The sequence below is a fragment of the Argiope bruennichi genome, chromosome 3 (assembly GCF_947563725.1).
Source record: "Argiope bruennichi chromosome 3, qqArgBrue1.1, whole genome shotgun sequence".
Lineage (NCBI taxonomy): Eukaryota > Metazoa > Arthropoda > Arachnida > Araneae > Araneidae > Argiope > Argiope bruennichi.
The window spans coordinates 37,759,246-37,786,108 of NC_079153.1; the positions used below are offsets into that span (position 1 = coordinate 37,759,246).

At 27.8% G+C, this 26,863-nt stretch overlaps 1 long non-coding RNA gene across 2 annotated transcripts in view; it reads left to right on the forward strand.

Moving 5' to 3' along the window:
* LOC129963581 (uncharacterized) overlaps positions 1 to 26,863 on the forward strand; it is a 195,965-nt gene that overhangs the window by 119,058 nt on the left and 50,044 nt on the right. For both annotated transcript variants that reach the window (XR_008783992.1, XR_008783991.1), the window contains one exon: positions 14,201 to 14,261. This is a non-coding gene — a long non-coding RNA (uncharacterized LOC129963581). The remainder of the gene's footprint in view (positions 1 to 14,200; positions 14,262 to 26,863) is intronic.

Sequence of the window (26,863 nt, forward strand, 5' to 3'; positions counted from 1 at the left end):
AACATGCCTTCAGTAAACCGTTTTAATTTCTACCTTTTTAACACCTTTAATTTTTTCTCTCCAAAGACATTCATCTCTATACGGAGGGTCTTTTCAACTTCTCCAGGCGCATTAATCAATTCCAAAGATAGCTACTACAAGGTGTTAAACATAGCCAAACCCAAAACTTATTTCTTTTGTCTTTCGAAGTTCTGCATGCCAGCACTTCTCTTCGCAACACTCCTACAGATCTCAAGATCCTCTTTTTTTTCTTTTCCTTTTTGCCGCTTTGGCCTCCGACACTCCGAACTCATTAGCCGTCCATGGCTGGCAAAAAGAGCATCAACTTGACCCACATGTGGTCTCGCTACGCATTAATTTTATTACTGAGTCTGTCGGCAGCCGAGCGCTGTAATTAACGAAACCGCTGGAGGGTACACGGCTGGTCATTAATTAGTCCGGTTCCTCTTCCTTCTGAAATGTCTGAATGTTCCATTGATAGGCATGCCTCCATCTCCCCTCCTCCTCCTTGCATCCTTCTTCTTCCTATCGTTAGCAGTATTTTTTAATATAATTTTTTTCTGTTATTATTTCCTTATCTTCCCGGCCCCCTTGTTTTCGGGAGGATAAGTTAAAGACAATGAGGCTTTTTTTCTCCACTTTGTTTCTGAAGATATTAACCGAAGAGAACCGTTTTGTTCCTTTATTTTTAGTCAAAAATAAAGGAAGCAGGATATACGGGTGATTATTGAAAGGTGTCCTTAAATTTCTTTGCCAGACTTACTTTTTGGTCGTGTTTGGAAATATTTTACCTCTTCCATTTTATTGTTGATATTGTAGGATCATATTTAGCTATATTTTTAGCAAATATCTTGTAGATAGTTGGAAGATTTATCGTGCTCTAGATATAAATGCATGTTTATGCATGCTAATCCCGCCCACCCCCATTCTTTTTCTTCTTTCTTTTCTTTTTTAGAATGCATCTTCCTACAAAATATTAAAGTAGTACAGAATGATCAAGAGCTGATAAGATAATAATTGACCAGAAGATATTAAAATTCTGATAAGAAAATGTAATTGAAAGTAATTTAAGTGTGCCGACTTAATTTTTAGCGTGGTTATTAATATTTTTACTGTCCAAGAATGGATATTTGGACATAAATGTAGAAATTCTGGCTGATAGGAAGACATAGAAGCATTCATAGAATCATACTGTATATTTTCCATCAACATATTATATTCTCTTTAATGTGAGATTCTTTGTTGTAATTTTCACTTGATGGAAACCGTTGTGGACAAATTGCATTTTATCGACTTGGAGATATCAAAGTTACTGGTTCATCTGCGTTAAATTTGGCGGACCTCTCGACACCTTACTGGTAAGCGTAGAATTTCGAAGAGGAAAATGTCATACGGAGGATAATCTTTGAGATCTGACCTCTGTTCACAAGTATGAGATACATCCCTAAATTATCCTTGCATATTTTCTAAACGGAGAGGGAGATGTAATTCCGCTGAGCTAAACGTTGACTTGACAAGAAAGCAGTAATAAAGTGACAGGAATCTGATTTAAGTGTGGTGAAGCATTCAATGTATTATCTTTTCAATCATGACTTCTATAAGAAATGTATCATTGATGAAACACTGAATTAAATTTCCATATAAATCACTTACTGACAGCTATTTAAAAATAGTGGCTTCCCATTTATAGACTTTCTAGAGATTCTGAAAAAATAGTTCATTAAATTAAAAAAAATTAAACTTATATTTACTTTAGAATAAATCAGTTTTTATAAAAATAATTTACATGAAAAGTTGAAATTAAAAAAAAATGATTAAATGCTCTTAATCTGAAATAAAAATTAATAATGTCATTTATTTTAGAGCTGAATATTACTGCTTATAATTCAGTTGAGATTATTTTAATAATGGCATATTTTGGCTTCAGCTTTTTTTTAATAAATGAGAAGGAATAAAAGGAATATAGAATTTGAAATTGTGAAAAACACTTGTATTATTTTTTCTTTCAGGGAGTTTATACTTAATTGTTTTTAAAATTTAAATCTTTAGTATATCAAAGCGGAGATCTAAATTGTATAATGTGTGGTTTTTATGCTATTTTTTTAATTCTAATAGTTCCGTTGTGACATTTTAAAAACAAATTTTCAAAACAGAAACTTTATTTGCATAGCTAAGAATGCCGTAAAATAGGTAAATGAAACTGTGGTACATGAAAAAAAGAAAAACAGATGCTAAAAAAATATTATTGAGTCTCTGATTTATTCAAAATGTGATTAAATAAACAAATAGCTTTTTGAAAATTTGACAACCCCCCCCCCTTAAATTCGATAATGCAGTGAAGAAAAAGCCATAACGCTAATATAACATATATATTATCACTTATCTGAGAACTGAATTTTACTATTTTATTTTTTTTATTTTACTATTTTTTACTATTTTATTTATTAAATTATTTTATGATTTGATTCCTTTATTCAAAACTTCAGTTCTATCAAGTTTTAGCCTGTCTTAACATTGGATATTAAATCTTTACAAACTATAGTTGGACAGTTTAATTGGATATGATTTGATTAATTGGATGTGAATTTACTATTATAATAAATTCAGGTTTGGGGCCTTATATTCCATAATTCTAAAAAAAAAAAAAAAAAATCCTAAAATGTGAACAAAATATATACTGCAATAGCCAAGATTTAAAAAAAAAATCTCCCTTATGATATAAAATATTGAGCAAATTGACTACCGTGATTTTCAGAAATATAAATTCATTCAAATAAATGTTTTTGGTATTGGATTGTTGAACATGTAAATTATTTTATTTCGTGACAGATTTATTGTTCACTTTTGTGAGACCAAGTTCCGTGCTGATGAACTACAACATTTCATTTAATATATGCTTAATCTTCAATAATTTGTGTGTTTATGAAACCACTCTTGACATATTTACTAAACATGTTCGAAGTCTGTCCCAACCTGAAACCTTGATGCGAAACAGGAGGAGACAAAAAAGGCACGCTACTTGAAGTACTTCGTGTGAAAGATAACATTAATATAAAAAAGTAGAAATCTTCGTGACCAAAATGGGTTGAGCTACACCATCAGCGCAGCAATATATCTCATTCTTCAATTTGAACACAGCAGCTGAAACTCTGGATTGCTGTCACACATACACGCCTGTTTGCAAGAGTTAAAAGTAGCGGGTCATTAAAAAGCTGCCTTTGTCATCGACGATTCCACAGTTATATTTGCTTTTTTCTCTCATTTTTCATGTTTTACTTACCTTCCCAACTCCCTGTTTCGCAACTCTTTTCTCCGAAACCAGGTGTCCACGGAGGACAAGTTCTGAGAAATGGTTTCTGTTTGAAAAGTCAGCAGGATTAGTGGAGACATGGAGAGAATGTAACTGCTTTTTTACGATTAGCTAGAGGAAACATTCTAAACGGTTTTTCAGAAGAAAAGATTAATTACTTTCTTATTCATTCGGAGTAGTTCTTTGATTCCAAGTGCTAATGCCACCCATTTAGTTCGCTGCCGAAATTATAGCTGATTTGAAATTTCGTTGCAATTATTGAACCGATGAATATAAAACTTTCATAAATCATTTTCTTCCCCGATTCTGTTGCTTGAATTGGCCATTCTGAAATCTTTAAGTGCCATTTAAAGAAACTATTACTTATATAGAAATTCTAAATAGTTGCTTCAAGGCTTGATTATAAAAAAAAAACTTATTGATATTATTCTTTCCACAGTTAGTTAGCTAAATTGACATTCCGTTTCACACCCATGTTAAGAACATTGACAAGTCCAATAGCACGTTTCTTTAATAGCATTTCTATAGACACGAAGTTTTTATACGCCACTTAAAGAAATTATACTTATATTGGAATCGTTAATGATGCCTTCAAAGTTTGATCATATGAAATAATGATGATGGAAGCTTTTTTCATCCCCTCTTTTTTTAGTTTTTCCATTGATAAAAATCTATTTAATTATTTGTATTCTTTACCTGTGTTTCTTAAGTATATCTTAATAAATTCCACTGCAATAGTGAAATAATAGTATATATCGATAAATAATGAAAGAATGTATTTTTCAATGTTATTGAATTAAATAAAAATTTTGTAAAATAATCTTAATACCTTTAAAAAAATTTTAGTTTACAATTAATTTTATAAAATTCTGGATTACAGTTTATTTTTTCAGCTTTTGCTTATTGAAAAAATATTAAATTCATTCCCCAATTTTTAAAATAATAGGTTTTTGTCAACAATTACATTTGTGATAGTGAAATGATAGCATATATCTTGATAAATAATGAAAGAATGTATCTCGTTGTTATTGAGTTAAATAAAAATCCTCTTTGAAAAATTTTAATTATAATAATCAGTAAAATCCTCTTTGAAAATTTTTAATTTGAATAACTTTTATAAACTTCTGGGATAAAGTTTATTTTTTCAGTTTTTGGCTTTTAAAAAATATTAAATTTATTCCTCAATTTTTAAAGTATTAGACTTTTAGCAACAATGATATTTAAACTCTGAAAATCAAAGAAGTTTTGTTAAAATAATTTCATATGAGTTTAATGTTCTCGATGAAAAATAATTTTGAACAATTTTATATATTTTACAACAGTTTTATCTAAATTTGTAACCCGTGTTTTGTTTATTGTTTTTTAACTACAAAAGGTTAGATTACTATTATTTACTTATATTGAAGAATAAAAAAACGCAGTTCTTTTTTCTTTCGTAAATAAAAATTTAAGGATAAATTTAAAAAACTTAAAATCGTTTTATTTTGTTTATGCTTCGCAGTTACATTTAAAATTAAAGCGAGAGCATTAGTAAGATTTATTATTTGTCTATGAGTAGCTATTTCTTGCCAAAAAATCAAAATACATTTTGACGTATTTAAACTTGAATGCTAAAGAAATTTTAAAATCATTATTGTAATAAATCCTCATAATTACATTAAAATTATTTTCATAACCAGCCAATATTTCTAGTGAGATAAAAGTTGGGACTTTAAAACTCTGTCTGTTATAAAATTAGATATATTTGGAATTTAATGGTAACTTAAGATATTTTTATAAATTCATGATTAGTATAAAAATTGTTTAAATATTTTAGTAAATTTTTCAGTACTCCATTTTTTTAATAATTGATTTTAAAGAAAATTACAGATGCATATTTTGTTTAATATGGATCAGAGTTTGAATGCTTACATGCGTTTGAAATTATATTAAAATCAAATTTCAAAACTATGGGGTTTTCAGTGATGATTTTCTGATTATTCGTGCAATATATTTCCTAATTATTGAATAGTACTTTATTTGATTGCAAGTATATTAGTACAATATTTGATTGCAAGTATATTAGTAGCAAGTATATTATATCAGTTGTGCTGAATAACAATGAGTTGTAATTGAGAAAATTTAAATGAAAGGCAAATGACTTTTGGGAAGAAAAAGGTGAGGTAGTAGTAAAAAAAGAATTGACACTTTGTGATCCTTTATTTCAATGCTTTCAGGTACTTTTATACCTTTACGAAGAAGAAAAAAAAATTTTTTTTACTGTTTCAATTGCATGCTTTTTAAGCATTAATAATGGACATAGAATCATAGATCTTTTATATATTTCATATAATTATGAATTCATTGCAGTCCCTGTCAAAATAGTAAGGAGATCAAAATATTCTACTTCGGTTGATTACAAAGTTTTTAATTTGAATTGTTTCGTTGTTATTTTATTACTTAAGTTGTTTTTCCAAGAAAAATAAAAGAAAAGGAGCATTTAAAATTTTGTTTTGAATTGCTTCTTATAATCGTATTGGAAAAATCTTCTGTTTTATGTGAAGAATATGAAGAAAAAGTTTGATTGCAAAAGATTTTGTTATAGAAAATTGGCAAAAATTAGGCTTATACCTACAGCTGTGGATGAAACAACCATATTTCGTTCACATCTGAAGTGAAAAAAAAAGAATATTTATAAAAAAATTCCTTCTGAAAAAAAAAAAAAACGATTTATTTCTTGCGATAAATTCTGGAATATGTTTCAGAACTTATGCATCACTAATACGTAAGCGAAGGAAATAATTCAAAGCATTCATTTTTAAAGTTTCTTTCGAAACACGTAAAGAATTTAACGGGCTCTGTGCATATTATTATCAAAAGTAAGAAAATGGGGTCTGAGATTTGTTCCATAACTCCCCACTCAGATTTCTTAAGCAAGATGAAATATTATCGTGGCAGATATAGCGAAGAAAACTTAATTACTTTGTATCGAATCAGCACGTTTCTGCAATTCAAATGCCATAAAGCCAGCCCTCGAAGAAGCATGGAAAATTATACTTTTTCTAAGACTTCGCCTCGTTTCACGATTCCTGTTCGTGAAATATTTCACATCATGTGAGCTCTGCCCATGAATTGAATCGCTGTGTTGCGCTCACGGTTTCCATAGCAACTTCCAATCAGCTACGACTTTTTAGGCCTAGCCATGCATACAAAAATAGATCCCTTAAATTCTTTTGCTGTGATCGGGGGGTTGTCCGTAAATGAAATATTTTTAGAGTTAAAAAAATATCAAGAACTTTGTATTTTTGTTCTCATGTTTAGTTTTTGTTTCGAAGGCACTGAAAACAAAAATGTATCAATAACTTAAAAATAGAGATATATAAGCAATTCCTATATTCTTGTGGCAGTAATGCGATACTTTAATTTTGGAATACAGCGCTCATTCAGCAGGTGGAAAAATTATATGATAAAAATATATGAAAATTACATGAATTATATAGATGATATTGATAACTGTATTATTTGAAAATTATATCGTATGAATTATATGATAATTTATATATGAAATATATGATATAGAGAAAATTATATGAATATTATATATATTTTATGAGTTATATAATATATTATATGAAAATTATATATGAACTATATGATATAGGGAAAATTATATGAATGTTACATATATTATATGAAAATTATATAATTCATCACGGCATAAAGCCAGGCGTAGTTACATTTATCATGTGATTTAAGCTTATGGTAAAGTTTTCTTTCTTCCATAACTACCCAAACTCTGCTTTGGATATTTCAGTGATATCTCAAATTGCAATTGGAGCATTTTTGAAGCACTTAAACAAGCATAATTTTCGTTGTATTAACTTTATTACTATTTCCATTTTTTTAAAAAAAATTACTTCACCAACTTCGGCGCATTAGATGACATTCATTTTGTTGTATTAAAATTTATCTTCAAAAAACTCCCATTAAGATGAAAACATCTCTCTTATTTGCCGATTCTTTTATAAAAGATCAAAAATGCGTGAAAAGATATGTGATAATTCTGAAAAAGAAAGGGAGAAAAAACTTCTTCAAAATGATGCTTGTATTTTTTTTTTTTTTTTTTTTCAGTTTCTTAATATGAAACAATTTTTATTGTACAATTTGATCGAATGGGGATTCTTATTTTTATGAATTAAATTATATTTTCAAAAGAATGATAAAGGAACTTTATTTCGAAACGATGTTACAGACATGGCTTTAAATGGCAGCATTTTTTCCTCCCTAGTAATAGACTTTTCTACATAAGTGCAGTTGATACATTTTCGAAAAAAAAGGAGTCTTCCATTGGTAAAAAAATTAATTAAATATTATTAGACATTAATTGAGCATGCAAACTTTCTTAATTAGAAGGAAGAAGTGATTTTTTATAAAAATTAATAGAATTTTCAAAGAAAGTAGATTAATAAAACATTTTCCTAATTTGTATAGAATTTGCAAAGAAAGTAGATTAATAAAACATTTTTCTTATTTACATAGAATTTTCAGAGAAAGTAGATTAATAAAACATTTTTCTCATTTGTATAGAATTTGCAGAGAAAGTAATTGCAAATAAAAAAAATTTCTAATTTACATAGACTTTGTAGAGAAAGTAGACTAATAAAACATTTTTCTAATTTGTATAGAATTTGCAAAGAAAAGGGATAAATAAAAGATTTTACTAATTTATATAGAATAGTATTCATTGAGGAGCATATATTGATGAAACGTAGAAGTGTCGTAATTCAATATTTTTCGGTCAGATTCTGTTTATACAGAAAACTATATGTTACCATAAATCATTTTCATGAAAATCGTTATGAGCGTGCCTTAAGGATATCAATATATAAAAAAATTTTTTTAAGCCGGATTTTTTTAAAGGTTTGAATTACTGAAATGCTTTATTCCTGACGTCAATTACAATATAATAATCTGCTTGTGTTATAGTCAAAGCTATTTCCTGATATAAAGAAAAGATATATTTTTATTTATTCCGTCACGGTAATTCAATAGGACTTCAATTGGCTTTAGTTGATCTTTCTAAATTAATCGTTAATGAACTTTCTAAAATAATCTAATTTTTATGAAAAATAAATTTAGGCGAATTTCTTGGCGTTCGACTCCTCCCCCCCCCAAAAAAAAATGTTTGGCACAATGAAATAAAAACAAATCCAACAAATGATTAATTAATTTCATGAAATAATAGACAAATAAAAGGATTAATTCCACAAAAGTACTCTTTTCAAACAATTTTCAACGTCTTTTATTCAATGAAAATGAAGAAAATCATACCAAATTTTGTTTTTAATATAGCTCAACAAGTATCAATAATTTAGACGCGTTGAAAGTATGATAATTACGTGAGAATAATACGAATTTAATCTTTTAACGAGATGTAAACCCATCCCGTTGGAGTTTGGAGGGTCATTGCATACCTAAATGAGGAATTTCCAATAAACTGGACTGGACGTGCATGTAACACTAATTTACTCTTCATCACATTGCCACCAAGATCGCGAGATCTAACCTAATGCCCCAAAGACCTTGTTTATAAGCCCTCATTCCTGAAAACAGTCAATAAACTCAAAGAACGCTTCAATACTGCTTTAAATTCCATTGACAGTATAATATTTCAAAATGCGTGAAACCGATTTTACTACAGATTAGATGCTTGTCGTGTTACGAAAGGATATCACACATGGATCATCGAAGACACACATTGAACATTTGTAGCTTAAAAATATTCAGATGCTTTTTTTTATATTTTCGGATATTAAATATAAATGTTTCATTCATTTTTGCTAACCCTGTAGACAAATGTAAAGAACTTCAAAATGCTTCCTTCATATTTTCGACATGATAAATTCTAACATCACCTTCATCATCTTTCGGAGTATTTTTTATTAATCCTTATACATTATAAAATACATGAGAGAAAGGAGGAGACCAGGAAAATATCCCAATACCTACAGGGTTTGACTTCAATAAAAACAAAAATTATTTGTATGGTTATTATTGTCTCCAAAGAGCGCGTTGACTTTGAAAATAATGATAATAAAGTTCCATAATAATAGGAAAGAGTCTTTTTTAAACAATATTTTAATAATTTCAGCATATTTTGTATTAGAAAAAAAACAATTACACTGCCAAAATTCAATTACTATGCATTAGAAATTTCCTTTCCCTGAAGAGAAAGTTTTCTTCGAGTTATGATAAATACGCCTTATCATAGGGGTGTGCGTGACTCGCAAGCTGGGCGAAATGCTTGTAAAAAATTAGAGCCATAAGTCTAATTAAGTGGAGCACCGTGTTGAGAATTTTTCTTTGTTTCTCCCAAGTGAAGAGGAAACTCATTGTTTAAAAGACATAGATTTACCGCACTCATTCCAAATGTGAAGATGATTTATTAATTAATTACCAGCTTACGTAGCTTGGGGATCAATTATGGAAAAATTCTACAAAAATCGTGATTTTGTGGAATTTCTAATTATATTTCTACTATTTTTTTAATTACAGAAATAAAACGAATGACTTGAATGCGATAATGAATCCTGAATTTCGAGCGGAAATTCGACAATTATTTTATAGTAAACTTGCTGAAAATAGACTTTGATTTAACACATTTTCCGGAATTAAATTTGTTCAATCTTTAATTGTTAGAATTAAAATCACGAAAATTTTTGATGATAATTAAAGAACAAAATTATTCTAAAAAATATAGACAAATAAATCGATTTTATTGAACAAATTTATGAAAATTAGACAGGCTATTTATTACATGAGAAAATATTATCTGATTAATTAATTTATATTTTAAAATTTATATTGTAAACTGAAATAATAATAAAATTACTTCGGTTTACAATACAATCTACGTCTGATAATACAATTATGGAAATACATTTTCTTATACATTATCTAATGAATAATGTATATGAAAAATTACTAATAATATAATTGCTAGAATCTGTTATTAATTAATACGATGATTTTTTAAATTATAATTTAGTTTAATCTTAAACAATCAATAAATTTCTTTTTCCGATTATTCTGAATCGACTCATATAAAAAAATTGTTTTTTAAAATGCATATTATAATTTTATGCCATAAATTTATTACTTTTGTTTATTACTTACTAAGAAGGTAAACTTGCGAAATACGACACATCATGAAATGAGCATTATTTATGTATCAATTTTTTTCTATTATTATTTATTCGTACTACGTATTTCCCTGTAACTTCACTATTCTTGAAAAACCTTGTTATTTATATATTGAGCCTAAGTCATACTAGAAATTTTTTAATTCTTTCACTTGTTATAACCGATCCCTAAATTGCTCGCCTAAAACATTTTTGTGAATATAAATCGTCTGATTTTAAAAAAAAAAGAGTTAAATTAAATTTTCCTAAAAAGAATTAAGATTTCTAGAGAGAGATTTTATTGCGTATTTCCAAATCATAACATCTTTTACATTCGTTGGTTTGCGGAGAGAATAGAGTGTGCATTTTAAACCAATCGATCTCTTCTTTTAGAACAATTGGATTCAAAATCTGATACACATCTGCAATTTTGGTGTCAAGGCGAAATAAAAAATTTCGTTTAACCAAGCGTTTTTAATTTTTAATTTTTGAAAATTTTGTTTGATTTTTTTAGTTATCACATTTACGTTGTTAACATTTAGAGTCATTTAATCCAGAATTTAGAATGCATCTAATCCAAAGTGTGGAATAGAATATGCATTTCGAGCGCCTGCTTTTAGATAGATTAGGTTCAAAATCGAATACACATCTGTAATTTCGATACCAAGGCGACATCGAAGATTTCATTTAACCAAGCTTGCTAAATTTTTAATTTTTGAAAAATGTGTTTGATTTTCTAGTTATTACATTTACATTCGCATTCACGCGAATGTACACACGGAATATACAAATGGCTAACCTTTTTGTTCATTTAATCCAGAATATGGAATGGATCTAGAATTCTAATGCCAAACCCACATACTAAATTTCTTTTCTGAATACAATTTTCTGAATAACAGGACTCAGAAAAGAAATTACAGTCTAACTATTTATGTTTCATATATACATAAATAGTTAGACTGTTTGATAACTAATCCGCTGATGGATTAAGTCAAACATTTAACACAGATATACGGTTCTGGTCATAAAAGAACAAGTCAGACTTAATCCATCATATTTATTCGTATTTCATTCATTCCTGATCATAGACTGACAGATATTTTCGGATTCAGGGTGGTCTAAAACACGGCGATTCATCAAAATGCTGAATCAAATTTTATTTGTCTTTATGTTACCTTCCCTTTTTATAATTCGTATATATAGGAGAAAAAAATTAATAATATATATATCCCCAACATGCTTTATTCTTTTATTCGGGATAGTAATATGACTAGTAACAACCTGTTCATTAAACTCCTAATAATAATAAGCTTTATACATCCTTTGTAGCCGCCTTACGCACAAATACATATTGAATCCATCTTACGTACTGGCTAAAGAAAGAGCTAAGAATTGATTTCGTCAAAAGAGAGCACAATTCACTCGAGACTTTTTTTTTCTTTTCTAAAATCTGTAGCCGTTAATCTTTTGCGAGGCACAGGTGTTCCTAAATTTTTTTCCCCCTTCTAAACATCGCTCTTGGAAGCCTAATTCACTTCGTTTGAAAAAACGAACACAATATACTATCAATCTTAGATTATGTAGTTTTTCTTGTCTTATACTTAAGTAATAGAAATCTGATTGGGTTCATAAACGTTTCATAAGTCGTGAGTCCAGTCATTTTTTTCCCTTCCTTTCCTCTCCTCTTGACTAAAGAATAGAGGAGGAAAATGAGAGGAACAGAGTACACTTGTGTTGTAGATGAAAGGGGAGTAAATTATAGGACAGAGTCAGTTTACCAGCTGTAACATTACTTTTAAGGCTAAAGTATCCCTCTTTTTTTCATAGGACAGATTTGTGATTGATAGGATATTTATCTTTGTGCTGATTAGTAGAGATTCGAGTGATGAAACAAGAAGCTGAATAGAATAACCCGATCTTTTTATATTTTTATGCTCTTATTATTTAAGACAGCTTTCAAGAATGAATCGAAAGATATATTGACAACATATGCTGACGCCATGCACTTAAGTATAAGAAGGATAATTTCTAAAGAAATGACGAGTGTAATAAATCCTAAAATTACAACGAATCCTTTGGATCCATGTTTTTTAAAAGTATATAAAATAAGTTGCTGTCACATGTTGTTAGGAATGAAAAACTTTCTTATATTTTTGCGGAGAATTTAAAGAAATAAATGTCAGTTTTTCTGAGCTTACGCACAATTATTCTATGTATATAAGACATAGAAAATATGTCTGATTAACTGAAGCAAGCTGGCTGATCATTAAGCTAGTTGTTTTTAATTTTTAGCGCTGATTTTAAGGTATCAAATGTCAGTGTATTTTATTTTCATATATCAATAATTCGAAAAAATTTTTTTCTTCGATCACATGTAGTTCTTTCTGCTACATCCTAAATATACCTCAAATACATGTGAATATAAAAAAAAGAAAGTAAATCTTTCTGGAGAATAGTACATGAAAACAAATTAATTTAATATATTTAGTTTGAAATGTGAGATGCAATTATTCAAACATTTTTTTTACTTAGTTATGTTAGCATATTACATTTGAAAAATCTGATTTAAGTATCTGATCTAAAGATATCTCGTACAACTAAATAAGTTTCCGATCATCCTTTTGGGATCGCGATCCATAATTTTTTAAAACCATAATTTAAGAATCTTTATTGTATACGATTCTTTCTTCTTATTGAATAATAAAAAAATAATCAATTCTCTTTATTTCTTATCTTATCTTTTTTTTGTCATGCACAGTTTTTCAGAACTGAATGAAGAAAATCCTTGTTAATTCGATGAATTATTATGGTTTAGATACTATACTCAGTTGTTTACCATCTTTAATTTTTTGTGATATTTTTATTTCAAAATTTGAAATGAATTCTCTCAATCTGCTTAATAATTCTTTATCAAAATGTAAATTGATTAAGATTTCATATAGAAATCAACAAACAATCCCATATATTTATCTATTTTAATTAATTAACATTACTTTATTAATTTAATCTTGCCTATTATCTACTTTTTATTAATCACACATTATTTATTAAATTATACATTACCTATTACGTAATTAAAATAAAAAGTAATTTTTCCTATTCCTATGCTGAACGTGACAAATTCTGCTTCTTTAAATTTTTTTCTGAACTTTTTAAAAGCAATTTGAAATCCATTTTCTGTCAAAGCTTAAATCTATGCAGTTAAAATTTCTTCAGTTATAAAAATAATTTTGAAAATTTCGTGAGATCGTGAACTTTTTATTATTTTGTATTTACTGACTTACATTGCAAATTATGTTTCAAAAGTTTCTGTGATAATTATTCCTGGAAATATAAACATAAAACAATTATATCCAATCTTTTGCTAAAAAATGAAGTTATTAAATTTTTGACTTCCATTTCAAATTGTAATTTCATGAGGAGTCCTTTTTCTTTCAAATTGAATTGACGAATCTCATAAATCTCTATGAGTGACATTGCTTTAAAAAATTTAGTTCTTCCATTATTATTATTATTTTGAAAGTTCCGACATCATTGAATGCCAATAAAAAGTAAAATACCGCCTTGAAAAATTAGTGCTTTATATCATATTTTATAAAATTTATTATTTTAATCATACCTAAGCTATTCATCTGTCTTTTATTTTCCTAGCACTGCAAAATCACATATATTTGTTTTGATGTCAATATTTTTTTATTTACGTATTTCTTATATGTGAACTTTTTTACAGAAAAGAATAAAATGGAGACAAACCATGTTGAATCTTTCCTTCTCTAAATTCTGTGTTAAAGGTATGTTAATGACTTTTACATAACCAATAATTTTAATGATTTCTTAACTCCCTAAAATTGTATATTTATTTCTCCTTTGAAAACATTGAAGACCATTAATGCGGTAACAAAATTTAATTATAAAACGAAAACTAATTTTCCACTAATTTTTTATATAAAAAAGTATGAAGTGTACAAAAATAAAATTAAAGGAAAATTATATTTTAATAAAGGTTACTAATAATTTCAGCGCACGTACGTATAGTCCTAAGCTAATAATTTCATGATAAAATTTATTATTAATTCTGGATAGATGTATATAATCAATATTTCTTAGTTTAATTGTTATTACCCATTATTTTTTGATTAAATTCACATACTTAATAGAAATAACAAAACTAAATCTATAATATATAATATCAAAATATATAATATTCTGAGTAAGCTATTATTTAGAGCACCAAGTATTGCCGTTATAACGTTTAATAATTGAACTTTTCATTCATAATATCTATGTGTATTATTTCATTTCATGATCTTTCCGTCCCAATATCTAAATTAAATCATTTTAGATGAGTTATTTGTATAAAGGATTTGCAACAAAGATAATGTTTTTTGCTAGAATTAACAGATTCGATTTCACGGTATTTCTTTCTATTTCATATATATTTTTGTAAAAATCTGAATAAATAGTTAAAAAGGAATAATAACTATGGAAAAGATTGAGAAAAATTTTAAAATAGCAGATTCTCAGTTCTTTTCTTTTCTTTTATTAAATTACTAAAAAAATTATATAAATATCTACATAAACGAAATCACTATACAAAAGTCTGCTCTAAGATTACTGGGCCCTGTCCCCCCCCCCCCACCGTACCAGTTCATTGTTCCATTTTTTCAATCAATCATCCTATTTTTAAGTAATTACCTGCTGACCGATTTTTATGAAGCGTGTGTTCCGTTTCAATTATTAGCAGAAATTTTATACTTCGATTATTTTAGTCACCCTAAGGGCTTGTTATTTGTTACACATCATTTTTTTCTGCTAATTTTTTTAGAATTAGGAGACTAGTTTTTAATCTGAAAAATAAAATTTTCCATGTTCTTTCCATGTTTGAATTTTAACTTCTGTATTAAATTTTATATGTTCACTTTAATGCTCCTGATTTTTTCACAGTGCAATTATATATATATATATATATATATACAAAAGTATTAGAATCAAGTTAATAGGAAAAACAAAAATCAAATAAAAATTAAACCAAAAAAATTATTAAAAAATATTAAAAAAGAATCCGGCCTGAAGTATATATATATATATATATATATATATATATATATATATATATATATATATATATATATATATATATATATATATATATATATATATATATATATATATATATATATATATATATATATATATATATATATATATATATATATATATATATATATATATATATATTGCACTGCCTGTGAATAGGGAAAAAATTGAAAAGTGTTTGTTTTTAAGAATAAACAAGCTTAAGAATTTGAGATGTGCGCAAACTATTTATGGGCAAAATAATAGGCAAATAACTTTTTATGGGCAAATAAATATTTTAGTTAAATTTCTTTACCATTTTCAATAATACTTTCCTAACGAAAAGGAATCTTTTAATTTCTTTGAAATTTTATATTAGAATTTTTCGAGTTTTGTATATTAAAAAATAATAATATTAATATTTGTAATTGCACAAAAATTTCTTAGAAGTTTTGATGGTGTTTTAGATTTAATGTTCAAACACTTTTTTGGAATTATATTGGTACGATTATATTGACGCACGTTCGTGATTGAACAAGATAACATAAATTAAACGAGTTAGAGGGGCGGAATTAGACATAAGGTCTACCGAAATTTCATGCTGCTTAATTTAAGGTTTCAATTCTGCATGAAATATGCATGAATACCATAATTTTCAATCGACTGATTGCCTATCTATCAATTCTTGCGTATTTCGATACTACAATTGAAGAACTGAACCAGCTAAGCGGTTAAAATTAGTAAATCTTATAAACATTTTTAATCTTCCTATTTATTTAAATACAGTGCAACTATGATTATTAGAATTGTGTAATGAATTTATTTGTAGTCATATTATCGAGATAATTGTTAAGATTTCTTTTTAAATTTACATAATTCGGAGTTTTTACAATACCAGCCATTTTCTTCATATAATAGTTTTTAATCGCCATAAAACCATAAATAAATAAAAACAAAACGATGCAATCAGGAATCATATTGACAAGTTTGCAGTAGGAATAATTTTGGACAGAAATCGAGAAATAAATTTTTTTAAAGTAATCGAGAAATTCTGATTCATAATTACTTTTGATGACATTTATATATGATTTTCTTATATGGAAAATGACTCTCACTTTTTTGGGCATTGGGGGTTATAAAATTTTTACATAAAAAAATCATTATTCGCGGATATGAATGTGCAGGAACTTCGTCATTTTTTACCCTTATAATAATCTATGCGACCTATTTATTACAAATTCATTGTTTTGTTAATTTGTGACATATCTGCAATTACAAGATTGGGCTGTTTTACTTTGATTCAAGAAATGATTGGAAATTTCTAAAAATGAATCATGAATATTTAATAATATAATTTATGTGTGTGCTATGAATATATAAATTTTCAAGCTGATTTTGCTAATTTTCAAAACTTAGTCTTGAATACAGTAAATAAATTTCTCCAATATTTTCATTAAAAAATATCACTTTCTTAAAGAAATGACGTATGAAAGTTATACAAAAACAAAGATTAATCTAAATTTCTTTATTTTATTCTTATTCATTTTTTTTACAATTTCAGTCTCTCTAATTTATTGATATTTCTCCATGGGTGGATTAGTTTGTATTTAAGATTTGGGCAATGTCAATCTCAAATTGTAAAAGAACTGAACATTCCATTTTAATGGTTCATCCAGAGTTTTGAATGTCACAATAAATGTGATGCATGCAATGAATGTATTTACAATATATCTATTTTATTAAAACAGAATTAATAATAAATTTTGTAACAATAGAATTTAATGAATGCACTTTTATTATTCCATTAAAAAGATTGCTTTTTAAATGCTTTAAAATTATTTTCTACTCTTCAATTTTTATTTCATTATTACAAATATTACGGAATCTTGAAATAAATTTTATTTTCAACTTTTGCAATCTTTTTATTTGGTTTTATTTAATTATCCAGGTGACAATTAATCTATGGAATTTAAATTTAATAGAACCAATTGTTACATTCTGAAAATTTTAAAATAATACATTTCTATCTATACAATGCATAACCCTAGATCATTACAGTTAGTGAAAAATCAACTATAAAATTCCATTTTTATAATAATTAAAAAGTTAATTTAAATCAATTTTTTTAAAAAAAGGATAAAACAGTTTCAAAAAACTTCTTTTTATTTATAAAACTTCGCCTACATGAAGTAATTAACTGTTAACGAAAATTGTTAATCAATAAATATTTTGATGTATAATTATTGATTAGATTGTAATTTTCGGATGCAAAATGAAGGAAACTTCAATTTTGGTGTAGATGAATTTACTATTTAATACCAGCCTTTTCGCAGACAAGACAAAAATATCTACATTTTCAGCCGATTATTGATGAAGTTGCTTATCTTTTCTCCTAAAGTTATAAAAGTTCAAGCCTCAATATTACATAAAGGGCAAACTATGCAATTAAATTACACTCTGTGTACTGAATATCGAAATAATGTTTCAAAATTTTAGAATTCAACTTCAAAGTAAAATTAAAAGGAAGGAACAGTGAAAAGTTGTATGCTGATAAAAAACTGTTTTTTAAAAATTAAAATAAATTTCATATCTGTAACCTTTTGAATACTTTATCTGGCAACAAATTTCATGCAAAAATTTCCAAAAATGTAAACCACATCTTCCAATTCAGCTTTTAATATTTGTTTAATACATAAACGAGACTCTTGTTTTTCTAGGTGAATTTGACAAAAATGCAAGAATAACAAATTTACGAAAATATATTAATCTTGTATATTTCCACAAATTTCGAAAGATAAAGTAATAAAGAAAGCAGTAAAATATTAAAAAAAAAAACATGCAAAAAATAAATTTACTTTCATATTTTTATAACTGAAGCATTTGATTTGCATTTAGAATACAAGAAGGTTAACACATCAGATCTTGTTATGAATCTCATATGAGTCTTTTCCAAAGACTATTCCATTTCTGCTGTGCATCATTGAATTCATTTGCTATTTATGGATGTCTAAGTTTCCAAGTTTCTTCTGACATTAACAAGCGAAACAATGATCCTAATACTTCAGGTGTGCTGACGTAACGAGAATCTATTACAATTTTTCTGAGCTAATGCATATTATTTGTTTCGGCTTGCGGCTTGGAGCACGCGTATTAAGTTAATGGATTTTCCAAACTAAAATCATGTAAGTCCACCCGCCCTCCTATTTCTCCTATTGGATACCCCGGTCTTCCGTAACCGCGGATTCATTAGTAACATGGAGCATATCATAAAGCCTCCCAGCATTAGCTGCTACCTGATCTCTATCAGACTCGTGTTATCCACGGGGATTGAGTAATTTTGACAGGGCAGCTTCGTGTCCACTCTTGCTTATTACCAAACATGAATGTCAGTGAAGTTGGTTGAATTTTTTTTTTATTTATTTTTTTATTTTACCGGGAGTATTTTTATGCTGAGGATATGCTGGAATGTTTTTATGATGCATGCGATATCTAAAAGTTGCGATTTGCGGACTGTGAAATTACCAGTGAAACTCCTGGGATGAAGGAATGTAAAATACTTCCTTTTTTTGTTTCCTTTTTTACTTATTTGTAGCATTTAATTAAGATTCTGAAAAAGTATGCCTTTTCTTTTTTTTTAGTTGTATTTTTTTTAATCGCAAATTATTTTCAGTCAATACACGCAAACATTTTTCTTTTTTTGCCTGTATTTGTAACTGAAGTTTCTTTTACGTACTCAAATGCAAAAAAGGAATATACATGCGTAAGCAAATGAACTTTTAACAACTAATCTTTCATTTCAAGTTGGCATGTAGTGAAACGTTTTCTCAAAGACATGAATGCCACTATTTTCTGTAGTTGTCCGATTTCTACAATCTGAGGATTGTGTTTTAAAATCTCGTTTTGTACCAGGCTGGTATACAAACGATACTCTTTCATTCTGACATACTGGTATGATATACACCGATATTTTGTGCACAAAGTTGCTGTTCTCAAAAGAATTTCCTTTCGTATTCTAATAAACGTTTAATAATCAATGCTTTATACATTTCTTTTCAAATCAGCATGTATTGAAAAGTTTTCTCAAAGGTGTGAATATCTCTGTACTCTGTAGTTGCCCGCTTTCTACAATCTGAGGATTTTGAGTTAAAATCTCAATTTGTACTAGCTGGTACACAAACGATATTCCTCCATTCTGACATCATACTGGTATGTTATATGCTGATATTTTGTGCACAATATTGCTGTTCTCAATAGAATTTCCATGTGTATACTAATAAACTTTCAATAATTAATGTTTGTATACCTATCTTTTGAAATCAGCATGTAATGAGACGTTTTCTCAGAAGTGTGAATACCGCTACTCTCTGTAATTGTCCGATTTCTACAATCTGAGAATTTTCAGTTAAAATCTTCATTTGTATCAGCTGGTACATAAACGAAATCTCCCCCATTCTGACATCATTCTGGTATGATAAACGCTGATATTTTTTGTACAGTGTTGCTATACTTAAAAGAACTCCCATGTGCATATTAATAAACTTTTAGTAATTAATGTTTATATATCTTCCATCTCAAGTCAGCATGTATTGAAGCATTTTCTCAATAGTGTGCATACTGCTATGCTCTATTTTAGTCCAATTTCTATGATCTGAAGATTGTGAGTTAAAATGAGCCGGTACATAAACATTAATTACTGCCGGTACTGACATCATACTGTAATGATATTCGCAGATATTTTGTGCATGATGTTGCTATCCTCAAAAGAATTTCCATGCATAGATTTATAAACTTTTAGAAAGTAATGTTTATATAACTTTTCTCTCAAGTCAGCATGTATTGAAGCATTTTCTCAATGGTGTGCATACTGCTATGCTCTATTTTAGTCCAATTTCTATGATCTGAAGATTGTGAGTTAAAATGAGCCGGTACATAAACATTAATTACTGCCGGTACTGACATCATACTGTAATGATATCCGCAGATATTTTGTGCACGATGTTGCTATTCTCAAAAGAATTTCCATGCATAGATTTATAAACTTTTAGAAAGTAATGTATGTATATCTTTTCTCTCAAGTCAGCATGTATTGCAGCATTTTCTCAGTGGTGTGAATACTACTACTCTCTAGAATACTCCAATTTCTATGATCTGAAGATTGTGAGTTAATATGAGCCGGTACATAAACATTAATTACTGCCGGTACTGACATCATACTGTAATGATATCCGCAGATATTTTGTGCACGATGTTGCTATTCTCAAAAGAATTTCCATGCACAGATTTATAAACGTTTAGAAAGTAATGTATGTATATCTTTTCTCTCAAGTCTGCATGTATTGCAGCATTTTCTCAGTGGTGTGAATACTACTACTCTTTAGAATACTCCAATTTCTATGATCTGAAGATTGTGAGTTAATATGAGCCGGTACATAAACATTAATTACTGCCGGTACTGACATCATACTGTAATGATATCCGCAGGTATTTTGTGCACGATGTTGCTATTCTCAAAAGAATTTCCATGCATAGATTTATAAACGTTTAGAAAGTAATGTATGTATATCTTTTCTCTCAAGTCTGCATGTATTGCAGCATTTTCTCAGTGGTGTGAATACTACTACTCTTTAGAATACTCCAATTTCTATGATCTGAAGATTGTGAGTTAATATGAGCCGGTACATAAACATTAATTACTGCCGGTACTGACATCATACTGTAATGATATCCGCAGGTATTTTGTGCACGATGTTGCTATCCTCAAAAGAATTTCCATGCATAGATTTATAAACTTTTAGAAAGTAATGTATGTATATCTTTTCTCTCAAGTCAGCATGTATTGAAGCATTTTCTCAATGGTGTGCATACTGCTATGCTCTATTTTAGTCCAATTTCTATGATCTGAAGATTGTGAGTTAAAATGAGCCGGTACATAAACATTAATTACTGCCGGTACTGACATCATACTGTAATGATATCCGCAGATATTTTGTGCACGATGTTGCTATTCTCAAAAGAATTTCCATGCATAGATTTATAAACTTTTAGAAAGTAATGTATGTATATCTTTTCTCTCAAGTCAGCATGTATTGCAGCATTTTCTCAGTGGTGTGAATACTACTACTCTCTAGAATACTCCAATTTCTATGATCTGAAGATTGTGAGTTAATATGAGCCGGTACATAAACATTAATTACTGCCGGTACTGACATCATACTGTAATGATATCCGCAGATATTTTGTGCACGATGTTGCTATTCTCAAAAGAATTTCCATGCACAGATTTATAAACGTTTAGAAAGTAATGTATGTATATCTTTTCTCTCAAGTCTGCATGTATTGCAGCATTTTCTCAGTGTGTGAATACTACTACTCTCTAGAATACTCCAATTTCTATGATCTGAAGATTGTGAGTTAATATGAGCCGGTACATAAACATTAATTACTGCCGGTACTGACATCATACTGTAATGATATCCGCAGGTATTTTATGCACGATGTTGCTATTCTCAAAAGAATTTCCATGCATAGATTTATAAACGTTTAGAAAGTAATGTATGTATATCTTTTCTCTCAAGTCTGCATGTATTGCAGCATTTTCTCAGTGGTGTGAATACTACTACTCTTTAGAATACTCCAATTTCTATGATCTGAAGATTGTGAGTTAATATGAGCCGGTACATAAACATTAATTACTGCCGGTACTGACATCATACTGTAATGATATCCGCAGGTATTTTGTGCACGATGTTGCTATTCTCAAAAGAATTTCCATGCATAGATTTATAAACGTTTAGAAAGTAATGTATGTATATATTTTCTCTCAAGTCAGCATGTATTGCAGCGTTTTCTCAGTGGTGTGAATACTACTACTCTCTAGAATACTCCAATTTCTATGATCTGAGGGTTGTGAATCAAAATCTCGTTTTGTGTCAGGCTGGTACACATGATAATCCTCATATAATCATTATACAATTGATATTATAAGATAGATATTTATCTAGTATTATACGATAGATTTTGCGTCAATGATGCTATGATTAAAAGAGTTCTCCTATATATAAAATAAGCTTTAGATTATAAATGCCTGTATACTTTTCACGTTCCATTGATATGTATTAATTGTTCACTCGTTAATGAGTACTTCTTCATTCTATAGTAGTTCAGACTTCGATTTATATAATCTAATGCATAAATGATTTTCTCCATACAAAACGTCACATTGGTATAATGCAGACAATTGGATGTAATTAGCGATTAGAATCTTAACATTTTTAAACACAGTTTAAATTATTATTGAAAAATTTCTTTATTTCTCACAAATTCAATTTTGAAAAATCTGAAATCCATGTCACCTATGAATAGAGCTACAATGTCCATGCTGCAATTTAGTTATAACCTAAACTATTTCAACCAAATAGTGTACTTCTGTTTAATGTGTGTGCTATTACCGTCTATGTTAATGAGATAAACCTCATAAAATTGCATGATTCTTAAATAAGTTTGAAATAAAGTTATCTAAGCTTTTTTCTTCTTCTTTAATAATATGATAAAAATCGGATAGCATAAGATTATATCTAAAATTCATACTAAAGAGTTGACATTTCTGAAAAAATAAAACATATGCAACTTATCTTGATTCATTTTTATTTATGCAGAAGTCTTTTACCATAAAATTGTTTTTATCAGACAAAAAAGTTTAAAGGAAAAAAAAAACTTACCCCTTTCCAGATGTAGAATTAGGTCGATACCCTTTCACTTCCCGTCACATTCAATGTCACCCTCACACTCCGTTAGTACTTATGGGTTTATTCAGCCCCCCCCCCCCATCTGTAAAACAGGGGTGTCCCATCGCCATTTTTTACTGCCACACAAATGCTATGTTTTGGGGGGGTTTTTTGATATGAAGAAAATGCCTTTGACTAATAAGTTTTAACACTCAAAACGTCTTTGGTAATGTTCAGTATTTCCACAAGACACAAAATACATGTTTAAAATGAATATAGTAAATCTACTTACGAAACTCTTCACCTAAGTGATAAAAATGGTTTTAAAGAATGGTTTTTAAATGGTTTTTTAGTCTTTTTATATTTAATTGTATAAGATAAAAAAAAAGGTTTAATTGAATAAAGGTCTTTTGAATTTGCATTATTCTTTCTAAGACTTTTTTCTTAACTTTACGTAATTTTAAGCCTTTGGATGTAAAAAGTACTTATTATTTTTTTTTAATTTAAAAAACTGTTCTTCACTCTTTCTAAGTTATGAGATCTTTTAAAATCAACGAACAGTAATAAAAGAGCATTTAAATGTTTAAACATTAAATTATTTTTATTATTAATTATAGCGATTAATTTTCTAAAGACCCTTAAATAATTTCCAGAAAGCCTACACTATGTATTTGCATCATTATTTTCAGATTTGGTAATTAAAATCAAATGAACGGCAATGAAACGAGGAAATTATTTCAAATGATCTAATATATTTTGTTGCAAGTATTAAAAATAATAACCACAAAAAAAATCTAACATCTCAATAATTGATAAATGAAACAATTAATTCAGAAATTTTCCTATATTTGAATTATAAAACAAATACTTTCCTATGCAGAAGATTTTTCATAAAATGTAAGTGAATAATGAAAGAGAACAATTGACAACATTGCTTTCTATTAAAATAAGTTATTACGGATATAAAAACATGACAACTTTAATTTTACTCTTTAATTCACGCTGTAATAAAATTTTATAACTTAAAAGTTATTCTTAAAATCATTTTTATACCTGTTTGCAAAAGACTTTAAATATTTTTTTTTCTTCTATTTCTGCCGTTCGTTTCAAAACTAGGCTTATTATATTATTTAAGAAAAAACAGTTTTCAACTCATTTCAGAATTTAAAAGTATTAAACTTAATTTGATTTAGTCGCTGTGTAACATATAACGTAATTTTTTTGTGTGTGTATGTTCCGTTTAAACTCAATTATTCCAGCGTTCTTCCGTTAAATGAAGAAGTAAAAAAAAAAAAAGCAACAGCATCAGCTTTAAGGAAGTTGAGAAAAAAAAAAAGATATTAAAAAACATCCGATGTAAACTTTTATCTTAGCGTGAGGTAGAAGAGAAGGAGAGTGTAAACGCGGAAAAAACTGGAGTAAACATGCGCGTGAAAAAAAAAGAAAAAAAGGAAGCACTAATTGAAATGAAGGAGAATGTGAGAGAAAAAAACAAGCGTTAATCGCGGCTTGCCGCTGAACAGCACTCCGGCGCACACTATTGAAATCCATTTATATCGCTGGGAAAGGTGTTAAAATTAACGACGTAGCTGAGTATAGGGTCGTACTCCCTAATTAAAACTCTTTGTGCGACTTTAATGACTGGTATAGTGTCTCAAGGGGGAAATTCTATCATCAGTGATTAATTCTTGCAAGGGTTTTTTAAAAGCGGTTAATTTTTGTTGGGTATTATACTTGTGGTTCTTTTTATTCGTATGTGGAAATAAGCGATTTAGGATTTAATTGCATTTCCTACGTCCAAGTGACTTAAGAACTGCTGCTTGCGTTTTTCATTTGGAAAAAGATTTATAGTTTGTTTTCTTGCGTGGAGTGCTTAGCAAGGATTGCGGAATCGATTGTCAGTAATTAGGATTTAATTGAGATATGTTTATTTTGTTCTTATCCATTATTTGTTTTCATTTTTTGGATGGCAAAGAAATAGGATTTTTTTTTTCATTTCGTTTCGGTAAATTAGCTTTTTGATTTGATGATTTAAATAAGATAATTTTTTTATCTTTGCATAATTTGTATTATTAAACGGATTGGTGTAAATTATATCGAATAATAATCTAAATATTCATTTTCTTTTTGAGTTGTCTTCCTTTTTCACTGTATTGGAGCAGCATTGAAAACATCTGTTGCGTAGTGATAGAGATTAGAATGTTATGTGTAATGGGAAAAAAATTGATATCTAAGGCTAAAAAATGTTAATTAAAATTATTATTTTTTAGGAATTCTTCTATTTATAGAACTTTTTCTTGGAAACCCATTTTGTTCAAAAATAATACCTATATATATATATTTTATTTGATGAAAAAAACACATTTAGTAGAGAAATATAAAATAATGAATCAATATCTACTAAATTATTTTTTTCACAATATTTTTCTATAAATAAGACGTAAACTTAAACAAGTCTTTTTTTTATTTCCTCTGGATTTTTCACTTTGAAATAAATTATCGTTTAGAATTTATATTTGAATAAACAGTTCAAATAGTTTTTCTCTTAGAAATAAATTACCAATTAAATTTTATATTACGAATCAAGAGCTCTTTTCACTCTTTGGATGAAAACAAATTATATTTGAATAGATAGATAAGTATTGCAATTATAAATATTATCAATCGCTTATCAAATAAATTGGCGAAATGCAAAAAAAAGCATTCCTTGTAATCCAGAGTTTCAACTGAATGATTAAGTAAATATTTTTAATTCGAAAAAGATAATTTTAAAATTGAAATTGACAATTCATTTTAATTTCCAATTCATTTAAAAAATTTCCTCATAATTCCTCATATCATAATTTAATTTAGTAAGTAATTTTAATGATGAGTTTTATCGAAAAAAATACAATAATTTTTAATTATCCCAGGTACATAATTTTCCTGGTGATTCCTTTTGTTAACAATATATTTTGATATCGCATGTTTTTAATACAATTCGTTCTTTTAATAATTATTTAAAATAGAATTGAAAAATTACTTTCAGATGTCTATCTGATTACTTGAATTAATTCCCGAAGATTATTACTTACATTATTTTTTTTGTTCATGGGAAACACTCTTGAAAGCATGAATTTATGAAAATTAATTATGAAATCAAACGCTCTCCTTATATTCTAATATTATGAATGTTATAAAACAAAGCATTCATCATTAATAATAATGGTTTACTTTTTAGCGAATTAAGTAGAAGGTAAAAATTTATGTTCAAACAAGCATTTTATAAATGAATTGTTGATTTTATAAATTCATAATGGGGACTATAATTTTTAATCTTTTAGAATTTTGTGAGTAGTAATTTCTACCGGACAATTATTACTAAAAAATAAATTGTTGTTACTTTTTGGCTTAATTCTTTATTGATATTTTTTCAGTTCTGTATGTACTATATTCATGCATATTTGTAAAGGAATACCGGAAAGAAAATATGGTTTAAAAAAATTGGAAGTTGTTCAATTTATAATATTTAATTATACATTCCGTCAGATTTCCCTCCATGTTAGAGCAAAAAATCATTGAAAAGTTATAAATATATATGTATTTCTCGCAAC